The sequence below is a fragment of the Thamnophis elegans genome, chromosome 12, assembly GCF_009769535.1.
Source record: "Thamnophis elegans isolate rThaEle1 chromosome 12, rThaEle1.pri, whole genome shotgun sequence".
NCBI classification, from domain to species: domain Eukaryota; kingdom Metazoa; phylum Chordata; class Lepidosauria; order Squamata; family Colubridae; genus Thamnophis; species Thamnophis elegans.
The window spans coordinates 35,203,753-35,226,263 of NC_045552.1; the positions used below are offsets into that span (position 1 = coordinate 35,203,753).

The window sequence follows — 22,511 nt, forward strand, 5'->3', positions numbered from 1 at the left end:
TATTGAAACCATTACAATAAGGCTTTAGAATTATAAAGAACAAACAGTTTCTCATGGAAAATAAGAATCTGTTTTGGTTTTTACAAGACAAATTAAACATAAACAATTTCATGGTTTCAAAACCTGGACACTAAAGGGGACTAAACACTTTAAAAAGAGGAAAGATGTACAAACCAATAAAATGATGCAAAATGTAATAGCAATAAAAATATTGAAGGAGATTTTTGAAGAACGGAATCAGAAAATAAAACCACAGTGTTAACAATGCCATAAATGCTTGTTTGCAATATGTAGTTTGGCTCAGGGCCAACACAATTCTCAACCTCAGACAGACCCTGTACAGAATGCAAATCTAATTTCTAATCTACTGGAATCCTCTTCTCAATGCACTTTTTAAAAAATATAGTGAATAAATAAACTGCTGCTTTGAGAAACACGGTGAAATTACTGTGGTTCTCTTGAAATGATTGTAGCTCTCAGATTTAATTATCAAGGCCCAGGGAAGGCAGGTTTAAATGCCCACGAGATAAAGCGCAAACTGCACAATTATTCTCTGCCTTCCTTTTTCAAAATATGGCTTCCAGGCACGCCAAGGTCAGGGGAGATTGACAGATGCAATACCAAAGCTTTTTTCTACCGTTTTAATTACAGACATACATGCATTCCTCACAGCGTCACAGCCCAAGACTGGCACCGTGAAAGCCTGGCAGGGGGAAGATGAGCTCACAGCTAAGAGATTAGGGGAAAAGTCAGCATCAAATTACAAGGAGCAAAATTAACATGCATCTTTCTTAACTAAATTATCTCCCCACTGCTAGAGAGTCCCACTCAGCACCTGTGAACGCTGCCCCTCCAGGTAACACAGAATAATAGAGTTTGAGGGGACTTTGGAGGTCTTCTAGTCCAACCCCCTGCTTAAGCAGGAGATCCTATACCAGTGAATGATGGCTAACCTTTTCTGGACTGAGTGCCCAAAGCATGCATGCATGTGAATATGCTCACGCCCGAACCCCCCAAATGCAATGCACCTGCAGCCCTGCATATGCACATGCCTCTGCACACCCCCTGCGCATGCATGCATGTCTCCTCACATCCACCTCGCACATGCGCATGTCCTCCCCACACACTCCCATCCCCCCCACGCATGCGCAGCAGAGACTTGAAGGCCAGCTGGCTAGTGGGAGGAGCCCGTGCATGCGTGGCAGAGCTGAGCTAGGGCGATGGCTCACGTGCCCACAGAGAGGCTGCTGCGTGCCATCTCTGCCACAGGTTCACCATCACAGTCCTCTACCCTTCCAGACAAGGGGCTGTCCAGTCTCTTCTTAAAGGCCCATAAGAGGGAGCACCCACAACTTCTGGAAACAAGACGTTCCGCTGATTACAGGTTGTCCTCAACTTATGACCACAACTGAGCCCAAAATGTCTGTTGCTAAATGGGTTTTGCCCCATTTTACAGCCTTTTTTGCCATGGTGAATCACTGCCATTGTTCATAAGTTCATAATCTGGCCCAGATCAGAGGCAGCCCACTCTTGCAATGCCAGAAGAGAGGCAGAACCTCCTTTCTCCTTCCAGATGTGCAAGAACTACAACGCCCATAATTCTCACCTGGCTGGGCACTTTGGGAGTTGCATCCCTGGCGAGAGGGTCCTTGCTCAGCTCAAGGGGGCTGCTTAACTGAGATCATCCTGGCTTTATCAGAATTAACAGAATAACAGAGTTGGAAAGAATCTTGGAGGTCTTCTAGTCCAACCCCATGTTCTCTACCCTTCCAGTCTCTTCTTAAGAGTCTCCAGTGATGAAGCACCCACAACTTCTGAAGGCAACTTCTGTTCCACTAGTTGTTTGCTTTAACTATTAGGGATTTTCCCCCTGAGTGCTCAGAAAAGCATTTCAAATGCTTTAATGTGTACCCTTCTCCATCATTGGATGCCACAGGTTAGGTTTCATCCTCTCCCTTTTCTCAGGTCACTCAAAGTCACAAAGATAGGCCTTTCCCCACCTAATTTAATCCTGAGAGCAACCTTGTAGTAGCCAATCACAAAGTACACTAAAGAGGAGTTTTAGTGCAAGGAAACTCAAAGGCTTCATGGGTAAACAGGAACCTCCGTTACGTTTATGGCCCATATTCTAACCATCAAGAAACACTGGGTGCTGCTGGTTTGTGAATCGTAATGGTAGAAAAAGCAACAGATAGTAAAGAATTTAAAGTGCTTGGGGATTTGACAGGCTCCTGCCAAATAACAACTGTTGATAAGAAAGAGTATATAGTGGAAAAATGAGGAAATGCCCACAGAGGATGATGTAACTAAAAAAAATGTGGATTGTGCACAAATGGATATATTGACATTAAAAGAAAAAGAAGATACAGAGTATTTTCAAACATGGGACTTGTTTTATAAATGGTTGGACAGTAGAGATAAAAATTAGGAGTGGGAAAAGTATTATTGTATAAAAATAAACTGATCTAGAAAGTACACTGTTCACTAAGCACTTATATATGTCATGTGAAAATATATAAACTGTTAGAAAAAAGAAAGAATGAGGAAAAAAGTCTGGGGAGTAGATATTGCAGTTCCTGGAGATAGCAGAAGCGAAGAGAAAGAATCGGAGAAGATAACACCAAGAGCAATTGGCCCCTTGGGTGCAATCCAGTGGTGGGTTGCAGGCGGTACGCCCCAGTATGGGCATACGGGTGCCTGCCGGGAGCACCGGGTGCAGTTCTGGTACGGTGCTCCAGAGGGCCCACCTGCCCACCCACGTTCCTTACCTGTATTTGAAGGAAACGGGCCATTTGCGCACGCCAAGAGCTTCCATCCTGTGACAAGACCTTTAGCCCCATGAAACACCTACACCTGTCTATCCCAGGTCATTGGGAACGGCTTGATAGGCAGACAGAAATGCCAAATTCAGGCTAAGCCACTGGCTGATTGTGCACTGAACCATAATAATAATAAGGCTTGCAAATACAAATAGTGCTCAACTTACAACAGTTCATTTAGTGACCGTTCAAAGTTACACAGCACGGAGAAAAGTGACTTAAGACTATTATTCACACTTACGACCATTACAACCTCAATGGTCAAGTGATCAAAATTCAGACACTTGGCAAATGACTCGTATTTATGACGGGCACAGTGTCCCAAGATCATTTGATCCCCTTTTGAAACCTACTGACAAGCAAAGTCACTGGGGAAGCCAAATTCACTTAGCAACTGTTATTCTAACTTAACTGTAATGATTCACTTAACTGTGACAAGAAGAGTCATAAAATGGGGCAAAATTCACTTAACTGTCTCACTTTAGCATCAGAAATTTGGGGCTCAGAAATCAGAAATTTTGGTTGTAGGTTAAGGACTACCTGTAGAAATAGAACAACCGTGACAAAAGAAAGCAAAGATAATAGGCACCTCGGGTGCAATCCCAAAACATCTGGAGAACCACTTCAACACAAGCAGCACTGACAAATTCACCATCAGTCAATTGCAAAAGGCAGCTTTACTGGGAACAGCTTGCATCCAGCAATTATACTTTTAACACCATCAAACAGCATCTGCCAACAACATCTGTCTGTCACAGGTCCTTGGGAAGGACTCAAAAGGTGGATAAAAATGTTAGACCCAGTCTGAACATCTGGATGACTTTGCAATGAACCATAATAAATCTTATCACCTTTAACACCATCAAAAACCTAGCTCCGGGCAGCTCACAACAATTAAAGAAATCACAATCAAATCAATAAAAGATTTTTAAAAACGGCAAACAAAGGCCTTGATGAAGAGCTTAACTGAGGCTCCTTAATATTAATATACTACCTACAAAGTCATAAAACTAAATAATATCCAACATAAATAATAATACACAAACATGTTTAGACAAACATGACAGCTCCAACAACTCTTAGGACAGTACAGAGTGGCCTGAAACCTACCCTTTACTTTCAGGCCAATCTACCTCGCTGGATTGTTATTACAGGGATAAAAGGAAAGGAGAGGAGGTGTCTCTTTACACCACCTTGAGAACGCCAGGGAAAACAGCAGCTTATCAATAGCAACAGCAATAGCCCTTAGACTTACATACCGCTTTACAGTCCTTTCCAGCCCTCTCTAAGCGGTTTACAGAGTCAGCCTCTTTCCCTCAACAATCGGGGTCCTCAGTTTAAGGAGCTCAGAAGGATGGAAGGCTGAGGAAGGAAGGAAGGAAGGAAGGAAGGAAGGAAGGAAGGAAGGAAGGAAGGAAGGAAAGAAAGGAAGGGAGGAAAGGACGGGAGGGCAGGAGGGAGGGAGGAAAACAGCAACAGCACTTAGACTTATGTACCACTTTCCAGTGCTTTCCAGCCCTCTCTAAGAAGTTTACAGAGTCAGTCCTCATTTTACCCACCTCGGAAGGATGGGAGGCTGAGTCAAGCTTGAGCCTGGTGAGATTCGAACTGGCAGTCAACAGAAGTAGCCTGCAGTACTGCACTCTAAACACTGTGCCACTGTGGCTCAAGTCCATAGCAAGCAAATAAAACAATGGATAAGAAGCAACGGCGGCAGCCCTTATGCAAATATGAAAGGCGCGCAGCTTTTCTGCAGCCTTACCATGTCATCAGGCCTCAGTGAGGAACATCCATCTGCTCATCCGAAGGCTGCCCTTTCCTCCTGTGGTTCCGTGTCATTTCAAGGGACGGTGCTGAAGGCACAGGAAATCTGCAAAGAACAGTGAGAGGAAATCAGTGGACGTGCATTGCTCCATGGTCCGGCAGAAGCAGGAGGCAGGGAGGCCGACCAAACGAGGGAACAGCCCAAGGTTGCTATCAAAATTGCTTTCAAGGAAGGCATAAAAGGAAGGGGGAGGGGAGAAATCTTATTTGCTCCATAAGGGTCAAGCTCTACAGAGAGTGCTCGACTTATGACCACAACTGAGCCCCAAATCTCTCTTGCTAAGTGAGGACAGTGGTCAAATTAATTTTGTCCCATTTTACAACCTTTCTTGGCACAGTTTTTAAGTTAATCAGGGCTGTTGTTAAATTAGTGACATGGTTGTTAAGGTGTCACTAACTCCCCCACTGACTTTGCTTGTCAGAAGGTAGCCAAAGGGGGATCACGTGAGCCCAGGAACAGTGACCGTCATAAATACGAGTCAGTTGCCAAGCGCCTGAATTTTGATTACATACTATGTGGATGCGGCACTAGTGTGAAAAATGGTCATGTCACTTTTTTCAGTGCCCTTGTAACTTTGAACGGTCACTCAATGAACTGTTGTAAGTCGAGGACTTCCTGTACAGCTCTCATGTTCCTTGACAGACTTTAAAGCAGGGGTATCCAAACTTGGGAACTTTAAGACTTGTGGACTTCAACTCGCACAAGTCTTAAAGTTCCCAAGTTTGGACATCCTTGCTTTAAAGGGTTCACTGGCTTTGCAGTGCAGCTTTAGGAGTGGGGCGGGGGGGGGGGGGAGAAGAAGAACAGAACCTCGAGAAGCCAATGAAAAGAGATCTAGGTTCCCCCCAAGGATAACCCAAAGCTTTGGGCAGCTTTGTTTAAAACACAGGTAAGAATGATGTATTGTCCTTTTTAAAATAACAAGGTTTTAGAAGCAAACTATATGCATTCAAAGTAATGGCGTCTCTTCCAAATGACAGACCAGGTAGGAAATGCCACCAGATAAAGTAATTTTACAAGTAGTCCTTAACTTATGACAACTGAGCCCAAAATTTATGTTGTTAAGTGAGAATTTGTTAAGGGAGCTTTGCCCCATTTTGCAACCTTTCTTGCCACAGTTGTTAAGCGAATCACTGCAGTTGAACCTGGTTGTTAAGTGAACCTGGCTGCCCCATTGGCTTTGCCCATCAGAAGATTGCGAAAGAGGATGACATAACCACGGGACACTGCAACCGTCATAAATACAAGTCAGTTGCCAAGTATCACATGATCATGGGGATGCTGCAAAAGTTGTAACTGTGAAAAAAATAGTCATACATCACCTTTCTCAGTGCTGTTGTAACTTTGAATGGTCACTAAATGAACTGTGGTAAGTTGAGGACTACCTGTAATTGCACAAGAGAAAGGTGTGACCCAGGTGTGCAAAGTCTACCCGAATGGAAGGCATGACTGCAGTTGGTCTACTATCCTTTCCTTAGCCCTGCCACCCCCTAGGTCTGCCTCATTGTCCAGCATGTTCCTGAGAGATGGGGAAGAGAGATGGGGAAGATTCTAGACACAACATTCCCCTTGTGTCTGACCAGGTTGTGTGCATGCACACACACACACCCCCCCCCGAGGAGAAGTGAGGAGTCATGCAATAAACCTGAAGCATAGGAATACTTCCTCTGCACTGGTGCAATTATGAAGCAGCTCTTGTGCACAGATCTGCTCTTCAGCATTCTTGGAAAGCATCCCTCCCTCCGTTGCAATTCACTTAGGAAAAGTGGCACTTAACATCCCCACCCCACCCCCAACCCTATTTATACAACTGTCCCCACTTCCGCACCTCCCATCTGGCCAAGTCCATGGCGGCTGGAGAATCTGTTAATTTACTCAGGTGTTTTGTCTGCTGCAGCACTTGGCAGGCTGCTGTCATCGCAATAAAAATCCACTGCACAAATACAATGACATAGCAATAAACTACCAGCAGTCCCCCGAATTAAGCCACAGATGAAATCATAAAACAACCAAGCAAAAAGCAATAGAAATGGATGGCATCCTCTCTAAATCAAAAGGCCCATTTAAACAATTCAATGTTTGTTTATTTCATGGAGTCTGGGATTTCTAGTCCCCAGACAGAGAAGGGTGCCAGAAGGGCAAAAGCTGGCTTGGAAGAGCTCTGCGGTGCCTCAGGCTCAAGGCTCAAGAGGTGTTTGAAGTGCAGGGTTGTAGCCCCCAATTCTCCGCCCCCCCAACTCCTTAAGCACAAATGTGCCAGAGCACCTTCCTGCCCCAGCAGAATGGGACAACTCGCCATGGCCAATTCACCATGGGACAACTCACTGCGGGACAATTCAACAATTCAATTTAATTATTTACAATAATTTTAAAAAAATATTTTAATTTTTGTCATTCGCATTTTGTGTTGTTCCTCCTTTGGCATCCTTTCTTTAACAATTTTATTCCACTATTTCTTTGATATTAGGGTAATTCTTGTCCCATGGCGAATTGGCCTCAGCAACTTGGCTGGGACAAGTTGGCCATGGCAAGTTGTCGTAGACGACCCCAACAAGAAACCCTGAACAGTCCTGATGTCAGGCCTGCAGTGGTTCCTTTAAGAATCTTTGGCCTGCCACACTCTCTCTTCTAGCTTCATCTTTAGTATGCGTATTCATTAAAGGGGGGGATTTACCAAGGGGTAGAATGTGTTATTTTCAAAATAAAAAATTCCTTTCTAGAAGCTCAAGGTTATTCTTTGTCTCCGCACCTTTGCACCTGACTGGAAGCAGCTGGGTGGAGATGTCAGGGTGGAAGAAGAAGATTGGACCATGTGATGGATTTGTGGGTGTGGGGACAAGATCATTAACTTTCAACTGGGTGGAATCCCAGGAAGTTTTTTAGAACTGGGATTCCACAGTATGATGCCAACATGTCTGATTTATTAAATTGGAACTTTAAGGATAGTTTTGCCTTGGACTCTGATTTAATTCTGCATGATATTTGGAACACTGACATCTGAAGCTGCAACCTTGCAAATTCCAGCCAGCCCTTAAGAGCAGGATTCCAGATGGAACTGTGGGAGAAAAAAATTAGCACTACGTATTTTTACAGAACATTTTCTATTTCTAAAAATTCACTGTTTCATAAAATTAACGAGCAACATGAATGAAAGTTTCTAATGCTGTCAAATTAAGCATCTTCAAAGTTCCAGTTAACTTACTTTCAAAGATGCTTAAACCTGATGCCTACATATCGCACATAAGGCCGAGGTACTTTTAAATGAGGAGACAGATAAGAAGTCCATTAAATCTTTAAAAAAATCAAAATAAAGCTATGAGCTATGAAGTGGCTTACTCAGCTGCAAAGTCAAAGCAAACCAAAAACTAAGAGCAAGTCTGCCCCATTTAGCCACCTTTTCCTATTATGATAAACCAGAATGTTGAAAAATTCAAACTTAGCATAACAAGCTATTTGGAAGCGAGCAAAAACATTACCCCCTCATTTTGTTTACAGTGTTGTGTTAGATAGGCTTTGCCACGGAAAAGCATGTAATACATTCCAGTTTTGTTCACCATGTTACAAAAAGATGTTGAGACTCTAAAAAGAGTGCAGGGAAAGAGCAACTGAGACAATATGGGATCTGGAGGCTAAATTGTACAATGAATGATTGAGGGATGATGGCAGTCTCCCAATCCTTGAAGGATTGTTTCAGAGAAGATGGGGTCAACCTATTCTCCAAAGCACCTGAGGACAAGACAAGAAATAATGGATGGAAGATCATCAAAGAGAGACCAAGCTTGGAACTAAAGAGAAATTTTCTGACCATGTGAACAATTATCCAGTGGAACGAATTGCCTCCAGAAGTTGTGTGTGCTCCATCACTGGAGGGTTATAAGAAGAGATTGGACAGCCATTTGTCTGGAATGGTCTCCTGCTTAAGCAGGGGGTTGGACTGGAAGACCTCCAAGGTCCCTTCCAACTTTTTCATTCTGTTATTCTGTAACATGACTGCATTTGGGGCACTTTGCAACTAGCTCATCTCATAACTGTTTGCAGGAATACATGGATTCACTTGACCATCATATTCACTAAATGGCCATGTCATTCACTTAAGAACCACCATAAAAATATCATAAAATCAGGTTTGATCAGATTATATCTTGACTTATGACCATCATGCTTTATGATGGAGGTTCCAGACTCCATCATGGTTGTAAATTCAAGACTATCTCTATGTCAAATGTTTTAATATTCCAGCATTCCTCCCAGAAATGTTGAAGAGCAAAAATCTGGTGTGCACCTCTGTCCTTGCTCTATATAAAACTATGCCGTGTTTTCACACTGTGCTTTAGCAATCCTTCAATCAGAATTTAACAGAATAATAAGAGCTAGAAGAGACCTTGGGGGTCTTCTAGTCCAACCCCTTGCTCAGGCAGGAAGCCCTACACTATTTCAGACAAATGCTCCGATCTCTTCTTGAAAACCTCCAGTGATGGAGCACCCACAACTTCTGGAGGCAACCCGTTCCACTGATAAATTGCTTGTAGGAAATTTCTCTTTATTTCTAGGTTAGATCTCTCCTTGATTAGCTTCCATCCATTGCTTCTTGTCCTATCCTCAAAGCTTTGGAGAATAAGTTGGCCCCCTTCTTTGTAACATTTTGTAACATTTCTTCAAGTATTGGAAAACTACTATCATGTCACCCCTAGTCCTTCTTTTCTTTAAATTAGACATACCCAATTCCTGAATTGCATCATACAGCTTCTCGGATAGACTTTGCAAACAAATCTAAACTCTATAGTTTTCTCATTCTCTCCTGCTTCCTTTCCCTTTCTATGAATAGCAGGACTGTTCTTCTAATCATTCAGGGCACATACATGCAGACTTTCCATTCACATTAAACAAGTTCAACAACAGTTCCATAAGCAAACCCATATTTTAATATTTTTCCAGGTGTATCATTAACACATTAAACCCTACTAGGTTTTTTAAAACTTTCTTACGCATTTATAATTGCATTTATAATTGCTTATAATTGCACATCTGACTGGGAAATTCTGGGAGTTGAAATCCATACAAGGTTGAGGAACACTGATGTATTGTATATTAGTGTTTTTCCCCCAACCCATCAAGTTTAAGATTGTCGAGTTCCACTCCCAGAATTCCTCCACCAGCCATGGGAATTCTGGAAGTTGGAATCCACCCATTATAAAGTTGGCTAGTTGGAAAGATGTCTAGCACTCAAGTTCAGTCTTTCATATATCACTGTAAGTCCATGCAAATCTCTCGTTTCAATTTCACTCTGCAAATCCCTCCATCACCTTGACACTTAATCATATTTTTTCTGCCATGTGCACCTTCTGCACCCTCTTTCTACACATTTTTTTAAATATCCATAAAAATAACTCTGTATTTCTCTGTATCTTTTAACCTTGTTCTCTGACTGTATTTTAGCTTTTTCTCACCATAGATCTTACACACTACTCACATTTTCTGCAGCAGTTGTTCTCTTATGCGCATCTTGTTCCTTGGCCAAGACTCATGTGCTTCATCAGAGTCCTATTTCACCAAGTGGTTTTCTTCATAGTAATTCCCATTAGCTTAACTCCATGCACTTCTGCACCTCTCTGAGCCGTAATTGTTTTCACCCGGTTCCAAGCAGCTCCCCCATTCTTTTTCCTTACATGTCCTGTCTATTCATTCTGCCAAGAGAATCAGCTATTTTTCATGTCCTATTTATAGTTTTTAAACTGTTTCTAATTGTATTTTAATGGCTTTGTTTAGTTGCTTTTATTAGAGTCACTTATGTGGTGGGCAGCTATATAAATTTAATGAATCTATAAATATAATAAATAAAATAAACACAGCACTTGGCTGAGCTTGTTGCTTTCCTTTCTGCAGTTGCTCCAACGATTAATCTTTATTTTTCACTTCTTTCCTTTTCGCTCATCTTTCATTTTCCCCAAGATCCATTTCTATAGCAATAGCAGTTAGATTTATATACCGCTTCATAGGGCTTTCAAACTAAGCGGTTTACAGAGTCAGCATAGTGCCCCCAACAACAATCCGGGTCCTCATTTTACCCACCTCGGAAGGATGGAAGGCTGAGTCAACCCTGAGCCGGAGAGATTTGAACAGCCGAACTGCAGAACTACAGTCAGCTGAAGTAGCCTGCAGTGCTGCATTTAACCACTGCGCCACCTTGGCTCTTCTGAAACAATCCAAAATTGATTCCTGAGCAAATGTGTCACCCAATGACACAATCATTTCTTTTCCTACTCTCACATTTTGCTCTTCCCTGTCCATTCTTGCTACCTAACAAAATCATTTTCCTTTTTTTTTCATATAATTTTAATGTGTTCAGAATGTTGCACAATCTCACCTTCAGTTCTAGTACAGATAGTCCTTGACTTATGACCACAGCTGAGCCCAAAATTTCTGTGACTAAGTGAGAAATTTGGTAAGTGAGTTTTGCCCCCTTTTACAAACTTTCTTGGCACAGTTTTAAGTGAAACACTGCAATTGTTAGGTTTATAACACAGTTGTTAGGTGAATCTGGCTTCCCCATTGACTTTGCTTGTCAGGAGGTCGCAAAAAATGATCACATGACCATGGGGCACTGCAACCGTCCTAAATGCAAGTCAGTTGTCAAGCATCCAAATTTTGATCACAGACCATGGAAATGCTGCAATAGTCATAAGTGTGAAAAATGGCCATAAGTGGCTTTTTTCAGTACTGTTGTAGCTTCAAAAGGTGACTACATGAAAGGTTGTAAGTTGAGGGCCGCCTGTAGCTTGTCTCCCAAATCCAAAACACATTGAACAGGTTGCCTTCAGAAGTTGTGGATGTTCCATCACTGGAGGCTTTCAAGAAGAGATTGGACAGGAATTGAGTCTGGAATGGTAGAGGGCCCTGATGGCCAGCTCACTTCGGACTTCATTTTTGGCCATTGTTTGCCCTCCAGAGTCTTCCCTGAAGCCCCCAGAGGATAAAAAACTTAATGTGCAAAGCGGAAGTTTGGGAATGGACTTCTGGTTTTGCGTGTTGGGCCATTTTTCTCCCTCCGAAGGCTCTTAGAAAGCCTCTGGGAAGGGCAAAAAACGGGTCCATCACGCACCAAAAGCAGGGGGAGGGAGGGAGTCATGCACACATGTGTGCAGAGTGTGTGTGTCCATGCACATACAATTATGGGTGTGGGAACGCCCGTGCATGACCTCCGTGCACTCCCCCCACTTTTGGCACATGATGGCTAGCCATCACTGGTATAGGATCTCCTGCTTGAGTAGGGGGTTGGTCTAGAAAATCTCTAAGGTCCCTTCCAACTCCTATTCTCCTATTGTATTCTATTCTGTTCTGTTCTATCTCTACTCTACTCTTTCTTCTATTCTTTCTTACAAAGAGGCTGAATTAAGCCACATATGTGGCAATAAAGACTCACGCACCATGCCTGAGTTCACACCACACCTTAAGCACAAACGAATCTCCGTATGGATGAGGGTGGTGCGCGAGTTGGCTTCACTTCTCTTAACTGAAACACTTTCCATTTAAACACGTTCCAGCGCCTCAGCAAATCTATCCCAGAAGGAAAGAGAGCACAAGCATTAAGAGGCAATTTGGAGGAGAGGAAACTAAATGAGATAAGGAAGCAGTGAAAAAGCCAGAGCAAAGGAAACTAATGAAGTTTCTGAACTCCCTAGTAAAGGTGGCAACTTCCTTGATTGCGATGATCACAAACCTGAAACCTGGATGCAACTCCAATGGCTTCCAACAAGAAAAGTCAGCGAGGAAACTGGATTTGCTTAATCAACATGTGATTCACTTAACAACTGAAGGGATTCACTTAACAGCTGTAGCAAAAAAAAAAGGTTGCAAAATTGGACACAATTCTGCCTTGATTAGCAATGGAGATTCTGGCCCCAATTATGTTTATAAGCCAAAATCTATCTGTAACAGACAACTGAAAACAAATTTAATTGTAAGAATGAAATCTCTTTCTTTTTTCCAATTATGCATGCCTATATTTGCACACATGCACAAAACACACAACTCCTCTGTGCACCTGGACTTGGGCCATTGGCCAGCTGAACTGTCTGGTACATTTTGTGACTCAAAATATTTCTTGAAAATAGCAAATAGGAGTTGCTGTAATGCAGCAGTTGGGGGGGAGGGGGGAATAACCACTAACTGAAAGTGGGGGTTGCATGCTAATTATTTGGGGCTGGGGCTGTGGGGCTTTCGTTTTCTCTCTCCAACTGCCAGGGAGAAGCTCCACTCATTCAACATTTCAGGAAAAGAAGATCAATGGTGCACTGCAGGCCTTGTCTGAGATTACAGCTAGCCTTTATACCTGAGAAGCGAGATTTCGCCTTGCCTTACCTTGGGCTTCGTTTGATCAAACCCCATCCCCCCACTACCCACACACACACCAAATGTCTGCAACCGTTAAGGATGAAATGTCATTTTTCCGGCAACCAAGTACATGTGTCTTCTGAAGTATCAGCACACTGCAGAATCAATGTGCAACTCTGAGTGTGTGTGTTTCTGTGCAGCTCTGTGTGTAAGAGAAAGAGAGAGAAAGTGAGAGACAAAGTAACAGAGAGAAAGAGAGAGAAAGAGAAAGGGAGAGTGGGAAAGAGAGGGAGAGGAAGAGAGAGATGCAGACAGACTGACCATCTGCCTCAACCTCACTGAGGAGAAAATTAGCCCTTTCCTTCTGAAGACTTTCTATTAAAATAAATTAAAAACTGCCTATTAATTTCCTTCTAAAGGAGCAGAAGAGAGCATGGGGAACAGTGATGGGATTCAATTTTTTTACTACCCGTTCTGTGGGCGTGGCTTGGTGAGCATGGCATGGCTTGGTGGGTGTGGCTTGGTGGGCATGTCAGGGGAAGGATACTGAGAAACCCCCATTCCCTCCCAATCAGCTGGGACTGGGGAGGCAGAGAATAGATGGGGCCAGTCAGAGGTGGTATTTACCAGTTCTCCGAACTACTCAAAATTTCCGCTACTGGTTCTCCAGAACTAGTCAGAACCTACTGAATTCTACCTCTGATGGCCAAGATTCAGAAGCCGGCAAAACTCAAAACCACAGAGGAGCCGTGACTTTGGGAGTGAAAACACAACAAACCTGAGACAACCATCAAGTGAATGCAAAGAGGAGAAGCACCTTTGAAGACTCAAAGCAAAATTTGCTGCTTGAGGCTTAACCAAACATAACTTCCCAGAGAGTCTTACTGGCCACTATCAAAAACAGAAGGCTGGACTGAATCCTCCAATGGTTTTATTAAGTAGGAAACACTCATGATGTGGGGGGAAATGGAGAGTTTGATAACCCATAACATTAAATCTTCTGGCGTCCTTTAGGATTAGCACCATCCATTGTCCTGTTACAGCTTAGCATTGTGTTGGACAAACATCTCTGCTTCACAAACCACAGCTTCACATAATGTGTGAATCCAAGTGATGATGCTCTCCCCTGTATGAAAGCAAGATCATCCAGGACATGAGAAGCAAAGTTGTACGAAGAAAGACTAAAGGAGTTAGGAACCTTTAAGAAAGGACATGATAGTTTTCTTCAAATCCCTGAAGAGATGTCGCAGAGCAAGACCATTGGGCTTACCTGAAGGGTCCTTCTCTGTGCACCGTGGGAGAGTCCAAGCAATGGGTTATTTCAGTCTGGTTGCCCTGGAAATTGAGGAAACTTTTCCCTGACCATGCCTCCTGGTGTGATCTCTCTCCAGAAATTTGAGATGGTTTGGCCGTGAGGATGCAGCAAAAAGACGACCAAAGAGTTCCATACTGTTGACATGATGGCCTCGAATCCCTGGACGGACCAGAGAGGGTTGGACTCTCCCACGGTGCACAGAGAAGGACCCTTCAGGTAAGCCCAATGGTCTTTCTCCTGTGCACCGCTTGGAGAGTCCAAGCAATGGGACATACCCAAATTAATGTCCATCTGGGCGGGCAGAAGAAGAGTCCCGGGATTTGACCGAAAAGACCACTGCCTGTAGTACCCGCCTGCCAAAGGCCACCTCAGCAGAGGCAAATCAGTCCAGTCTGTAATGTTTTACGAAAAGAGATGGTGAAGACCATGCGGCAGCCCTGCAGATGTCCTTGATTGAGGCTTGAGTGGTCCAAGTCGCAGAGGTAGCTGCACTGCTTGTTGAATGGGCATTTATGTGGCGAGGCACCATCCTTGACTGGAGTTCATATGCAGACACGATGCATGCCCTGAGCCATCTGCCAACGGTAGAAGATGAGACTTTCTTGCCCAAGGACCCAGGCTGGAAAGATATGAAGAGGGCCTCGGACTTTCGGAATTCCGAAGTACGGTGAAGATAAACCTTCAGGGCCCGTCGCACGTCCAGTTTGTGCCACTTGTGCTCACTTGGATGGGAAGGATGAGGGCAAAAGTTGTGACCTGAAGATCCCGTAAGGCCTGCCGCCTGGACGATGACTGAATGATGATGTTGTCCAGGTACCATTGGAGCCTTATGGGCCTGCATCTGAGATGGGCCGCCACCAGTGCCAGGACCTTCGTGAAGGTCCTGGGCACTGATGAGAGGCTGAATGGAAGGGCCCTGTATTGAAAGTGCCAGCCTGCATAAAAGAAGTGCAGGAACTTCCTGTGGCGGGGTGAATGGGAATATGGAGGTAGGCCTCCCTCAGGTTGATCGACTGGAGGGACTGCTCTGGTAGGCGATGTGCCTGTTGAGGTTCTTGAGGTCCAAGATGGCCCTCCACCTCCCCGAGTTCTTCGGGACCAGGAAGAGAATGGAGTAATACCCTCTCCCTTCCTGGTCGGGGGGCACCTGCTCTATTGCATTAATCTCCAGGAGATGAAGGACCCCCTGGTTCATCTTGATGGGACATGAGGGGATAGGACACCTGATAAAGTTCCTGGGGGGAGGAGATAGAAATTCCAGAGAAAGACCCTCCCAGACAATCTGCAGGACCCAAGCGTCCTGAGCCCAATGGGAGGCGAACAGTTGAAGTCGGCCCCCGATGGGCGATGAGCTCGGGGAGCTTAGATTTGCGGAAGGGCCTACTGGAGCCCCCCCCCCACGATTGAATTTACGGAATCCAAATTGTTGTCTGCCTCTGTCTCGAAAGGAAGACCTGTCCTGCACCCTCTCCCCCGATTGCCTGGATGACCTATTAGGGGAGTTAAAGGAAGAGGAGGTGGAAGGCTCGGAGGGCCGAAACCACTGCCTCCTCAGATATGGGGTGGACTTGCGGTCTTGCTTTTTTGAGGTAGAGGGTAGGACCTTCCTCTTGTCCTTTGACTCAATTAGGTAAGGATCCAAAACCTCCCCAAATAATTTTGATCCCTTAAAGGGAGCTGAAGCCAATTTCCATTTGTGCTTCTGGTCCGCTTGCCAATGTCGGAGCCAGAGCAACCGGTGGGACGTGACATTCGCAGCCAGGGTCTTAGAGGTGAATTTAGTGGCGTTGAGGGTGGCATCTGCCGCATACTGCGAACCCACAATACATTTAGTCACGTCCTGATGGAGACGCATGTTTCCCACGGGAATTTTGTTCGCGACTTCCCGCAGCCAAATTACCGTGGCCCTGCTAAAAAATGAGGCGGAAGAAGATGCCCTAATGGCCCAAGCCACCGCAAGATGGGTCTTGTGGCAGACCTTCTCCGCCTTCTTATCCTCTGCCTTGAGACCCTCTAACAGGTCCGCAGGAAGAGAGGAGTTAGAAGTAAGGGCCGTAATAGGTAGATCCACAGCCGGAAGGGCCAAGAGATCCTCTAGGACAGGCTCCATTGTATAAAGCTTTTTGTCCACACCACTGGGGGAGGACAATGTGGCAGGTTGAAGCCACTGGCACTGAATGAGGTCTAGGCCGGGAACCGGCACCAACTCCTGTTGAAGGGTTGGGACATCAAACATGGCCGAATCAGCTGGCGGTGGAGCGGGCTTGGGTTTAATACCCACCATGGTGGTCGCCTTGACCTTACGAAGAACAGATTTGAACAGGCTGGGCTTGAAAAGGCCTGAGAATGAAGGGGCATCCGGGGTAAGGACCCTCATCTTCCGAGAGCCCCTGATCTACCAGGTCAGGAGTCTCCAAGGCCGAGGCCTCGCTGACTACAGATGACGGACCTGCTTAACTGGGGGAGGCCCACCCTGATCAGAGGGAGAGGAGACGGGGGCCATAGATTTGCTGCGCTCCCGCATGCCCTCTGCAATGCCCCTTGCGATAGCTCGTTCGACCACAGCTTGCATGCGGACAGACAACTCAGGTTCTTGATCTGAGTCCAGACCTGCGGCCTCCTCCATATGAGGGGGAGGGTGCTCAATCAACTCGCCCCGGGGGAGGTCCTCCAGGACAGGGTCATGGTCATGAGATCAAGAAGGGGCCGGGGATGGAGGTTCAGTCAACGACCGGTCCGGGGACAGGCTGGCCCCCTGCCACCCAGCGGCTCCCAACTCTAGTGTGGCTGCACGGCCTGTACTCAGCCAGAAAGGGCGGAAAAACCTCTAAAATGGCCGCCACATGGTGAGGGGAATCTAGGATGCCACAGTGGTGATCGACCAGCCCTCCGGCGATCGCACGCTCCTCTGTGGCAGGCTGCAGTGCAAACGGGACAGAAAAAAAAAAAACTACGAGGAAAACAATAAACAGGGAGCCTGGGATTGCTGGCTAAGAGAAAGGTCTCTGCCGCTTCTGCTGCGCCTTTTAAAAGCGCGCGGCAAGCCTCCGAAGCCGATCCGAACGGAACAGCATGGAGAGGCCTCCCCCACACAGCACGCTTACCTCCTGGCCTCCTGGAGGCTCTTGACAGTAGATTAGCTCACTTTTTAGAAGGAGAGAAATAGAAGAAGAGAAAAGGGGAAAGTCAGGAAGAAAAGGAGAGTTCAAGCTAAAAGATTTGAGTTAATTCAGCTGGAGCTCATACAAATGCTTCCAAATGGGCAAACTGAGGAAAACTTTCTGGAGAGAGATCACGCCAGGAGGCTTGGTCAGGGAAAAGTTTCCTCAGTTTCCAGGGCAACCACACTGAAATAACCCATTGCTTGGACTCTTCAAGCGGTGCACAGGAGAAGAAAGATAAACCCTGTCTATGGAGATTCTTGGTCATCTAGGTTATGATTGTCCCAAAGGTGCTTTTTCAAATGGTCTTTTTTCCCTTGAAGATGTTTTGCTTCTCATCCAAGAGGCTTCTTCAGTTCTGATTGAATGGTGGAGAATGGAAAGATCTACATTCCTTGCAGTCATCTGATCGTTAGCACTCTTTCTGAGAGCGTTTGAGGTCACTTGGAGATTTATTTGTGGCCTCAGTGTTTGATGAAAGAAGTCATCTACATTAAGATTGAACAGAGGGAGAGGGATATGACACCACCCTACAGTATCTCCTGTTTACAACACAGTCCTTTCAGCACTTCCACGAAAGTTCCACGAAAGGACTGTGTTGTAAACAGGAGATAGGTGGTGTCATAGCCCTCCCCCTCTGTTCAATCTTAACGTACATGGCTTCTTTCATCAAACACTGAGGGAACAGATAAACCTCCAAGTGGCCTCAGCGACTCTCAGAAGGAGTGCTAACAATCAGATGACTGCAAGGAATGTAAATCCTTTCATTTTTCATCATTCAGTCAGAACTGAAGGAGCTTCTTGAATGAGAAGCAAAACATCTTCAAAGAAAAACAAAGAAAGTCCAGTTGCATTTTGAAAAAGCACCTTTGGGACCAAGGTAAGCCCTGCTCCTTCTCAGCTGGAACACAGGACACAGAATTAGAAACTAATGGGACTGAAATCCTTACAAAGATTTCTTAAAAGAAATCTCTTAATTTCTTAAGAGCAGTCTGAAGAAGAAGCACAACCCAGGGAGATGCTGGATAGTTTCCAAAAGAATTTTGTCTACAATTTTAATTTGAATTCCTGCACAGAGATCAGACTGGAAGCTGCTGCTTTTCTGATCAACTGAATTCAACCTTCCCCAGATTTCAAGACCAATGAACTCAGTGAGAGTTCAACTAATTGTGATAAATTCACTTAATTTCAGCAGCCCTACTCAAAAAACCCGACTTCCCCTATCATTTATATGTTTGTCAACTGTGTATATTACCAAATATTGCCTGACCTCTGGTGGCTTGTAATAACAACATAATATATCAAAATGCAAAGTGCAATCATCATCTTCTTCATCTTCAAAATCTCCAGGCAAAACACATTAAATTATATCAAGAATGCAGGGAAAACCCATCACAAGTCTGATGGTGTCACTCAATTTATTCTCCAAAATTCTCTCTGAAGACCATCCGATCAATGTGCTTCTTATGAGTTGTTTTTTCACACAAGGGGACCACAATAGGAAGCAATATTCCTATTGCTCCACCTACCCAAATGTCCCAAAGTAGTAACCATAAGCAGTTTTTCAAGGGATGAATGTACTGAGGGGTTGATTTTGTTTGGAATCAAGTGATTTCTGACACTATAAAAAATTTCCTATATAAAAACAAACAGTGTTTGAATGCCAGTTTAGCCTTAGTCATTCCGTGAACTCAGTCAATCAAACTATGATTTACTTCTACTTTTTAATTCTGTATTCCATTAAATGGAATATAATTCTGTAAACCATGAAATGGAAGAACATTCTACTGTTTTCAGTTCAATTTATTTTCCTAAATAAAATGTTTATGAAAAACGTAGCAATGAAGAGGATGTACAGCAGCAAAACAAAGAAAAGGTTAAAAAGATTTTTTTTTAAACCTAGTCAGTTTTTAATGAAGCATTCCAACTCTACAACAGATGGACATTAAAAATAATAAATTATGCATTTACCAAACCTTCTGCCACATAAGCAGAATAATTAACAATTAAATGTACACATTTATTAAAAGGCATGATTAATCCGAAATGGTTGAATTAATGTAATGTATTGGCTATAATTCAAACAATGTGATCAGCATGAGTTGGACTAGTTAGGACAATATGACATCTTTAAAATTAAAAACTGCATTGCCAAATGTGGTTACTGCATATGGCAAGAGAATGTGATATGTAATAGCTATGATGATACCTGTAACACATCTGTTAAAGGTGCAGGAAAGAGAGATTTTAACTGCAAATCTTAAACTTCACACACACATATGGTGGGTTCTGTCATTAACAGCACAGCTCTTCTTTGCAACTTAATGATACTTTAACATGTCGGTTAATCAACAATATGCCACCCTGTGAAGAACTGAATAATGCAGGTAGTCCTTGACTGACAACAGTTCATTTAGTGACTATTCAAAGTTACAATGGCACAGAAAAAGTGACTGATGACCCCTTTTCACAGTTATGACCTTGTAGCATCCCCATGGTCAGCTGATCAAAATTCAGATGCTTGGCAACTGACTCACACTTAAGACCGCCACTGTGTCCCAAGGTCATGTGACCCCATTTTGCCACCTTCTGAGGAAGCCAGATTCAGTTAACAACCAGGTTAATAACTTATCAACTGTGGTGATTCACTTAGCAAGCATGGCAAGAAGGGTTGCAAAATGGGGCAAAACTCAACAAATGTCTCACTTAACAATAGAAACGTTGGACTCAGTAGTGGTTGTAAGTCAAGGACCACCTGTACAAATATCAAACATGATTGGAGAAAGAACTGGCCAGCTCTTACATTGATTAAGTCATGGATAATCAGTTGGGATCATACAACCATACAAAGTATTATTGAAAATATACCCAAAGATGAACATACACACATACAGAGCCATTGTTCTATTGAGAAGAAGAGAAGCAAGAAAAAGGAAGCAAAAGAAATTAAAGGATTAGAGAAAAGAAAACAGATGTACAGTTAGTCCTTGACTTACAACCATTCATTTAGCGGCCATTCAAAGTTACAATGAAAAAAGGAACTAATGATTGATCCTCGCACTTACAACTGTCATAGCATCCCCACAATCATAGGAACAAAACTGGAGTGCTTGGCAACTGGCATTTATTTAGGGTTGTTGTGGCATCCTGTGATTGCCATTTGTGACCTTCCAAGCTGGCTTCTGACAAGCAAAGCCAAGGGGAAAAGCCAGATTCATTTAATGACCACATGGTTCATTTAAAGTAACGACTTCAGTGATTTGGTTAACAACTGTGGCAAAAATCAATAAAATCAGTCTAAAGTCATAAAATTCAGCATGGTGGGGAAAAAAGCAGAAAGGAGAATGAAGAGGGAAGGAAAAAGAAGACAGAGAAGGAGGGAAGGAAGGAAGGAGGGAGGGAGGGAAGGAAGGAAGGAAATTATAATGAGAGTGAGGAAGGGTCTGAGGGAAGTCCCGTTTTAGCATTGGCCACCACAGGTAGCCCCAACATAAGTGACACTGACCTGGCCACACCCACCCTGGCCACACCTACCCCGGCCCCCAGAGGAAAAAACACAATGTGGCCCTCAATGAAATCAAGTTTGACACCCCTGCTCTAGAACATGGGTCTCTCAACTTGGCAATTGTACAACCTCTGGACTTCAACTCCCAGAATTTCTCAACCAGCCATGCTGGCTAGGGAGTTCTGGGAGTTGAAATCCACTATGAATTCTTCTGTCACAGATTTGTTTTCCAAGGCATACCTCATTAATCCTCTCCAGAAAACTAAACCACTCCCAAGTAATGCACACTCATTCCTAGTAGCTTCCCTTTCTGGTTTTATCACACAGTTTTAGTGCCTTGCATTCACTGTATTCATCTTGCTTTTATGTCCGCCTTGCTGACTGGGGAATTGTTGGAGTTGAAGTCCGTACATTTTCAAGCGGCCAAGATTGAGAACCCTTGCTCTTGACATGCCAACTTTTATTCCCATAAAGCCGAGTGGGCATGAACATACTCTTATGTTCATGCTTCTTTTGACAAAGTAGTTTTACTTTAAACTTTCTCTTTCCAATTGCCCCTCTGTAATAAAAAATTGTTTCCAAGTTACACAAATTTTTTGGCTTCCTCTCATTCTCACTGCTTATGTAAAATGCCTAGGGCATTTTCTCTGTCAAACTCTGTTGCTATCAACATGGTCTCTTAAATTTTCAAGTCCTTCTTTTTCCCATTCATACATTTCTCAATAGCCTACTGAAGAGACAAGTCCTTCTTGGCTTAAAGCCACTCTGCATTTTCCAAATTGTGTTCACTGTTACACTTCATATCTTTTCAATCAGAATTCTGCAGACCTCTCCTGAGGTCCCTTAATGCTCTAATTCTCTGCTAGTTTCTTTATTCATTCTTCCTAACTTTCCTTTTGTATCCAGGAACAATAACTGCATTGTCAGACACAAATACACTCTTCACATGCTTTAATAAATTGCACGGCCAGTCCATAAACAAACCACATCCATATTTTAGCATTTTCCCAGGTATACTTTTTGTATCTGCAGCTTTCTTATTTTTAAAGATTTTTATTTCTTTTCTTCAATTTTTCACTGATACTAATATTTGTAGCATTAATTTTAATTCTACTCTATGGCATAGATTATTGTCTTTCTATACAAACATTTAAAGAATCCTTCATTACAGTTTTATTTCAAATCATTTACGTTCAAAGTGATGGATATGAATTTTGAATTAGCAGAGGTGATATTGTCAAAAATTGTGGGTAGCCAGATAGGATATGGCCACAGAAGGAAATAAAAAATTCACTGGAACCAGTGGCCTATTTCTTCAACAAGTATTTATTTCAGTTGAATTGAAATAAATACTTGTTCATTTCAAAACAATTTTCCCAACTGCATAATTATGGCAATTATTATTTCATAAGCAGAATGTATAAATCGGCGGTTTTCCAAATGCCAGAAAGCACATTCAAGGATCTCTACTCAAGGCAGCAATATTTAATTTTTTCACAATGATTGAAGATGAAATTATTATATCCAGGCACGGCCCCAGATGATTCCAAGAAGA

At 43.5% G+C, this 22,511-nt stretch overlaps 1 protein-coding gene across 4 annotated transcripts in view; it reads right to left on the reverse strand.

Annotated features, from left to right (window-relative positions):
* Positions 1–22,511, reverse strand: part of NEXMIF (neurite extension and migration factor) — a 398,750-nt gene that overhangs the window by 189,680 nt on the left and 186,559 nt on the right. For 3 of the 4 annotated variants that reach the window (XM_032227582.1, XM_032227583.1, XM_032227585.1), the window contains one exon: positions 4,582–4,689. The gene's annotated coding sequence lies outside the window, so the exon portion shown is untranslated. Of the gene's footprint in view, positions 1–4,581; positions 4,690–5,966; positions 6,026–22,511 lie in introns of those variants that run through there. The other variant, XM_032227584.1, reaches the window with a different exon arrangement.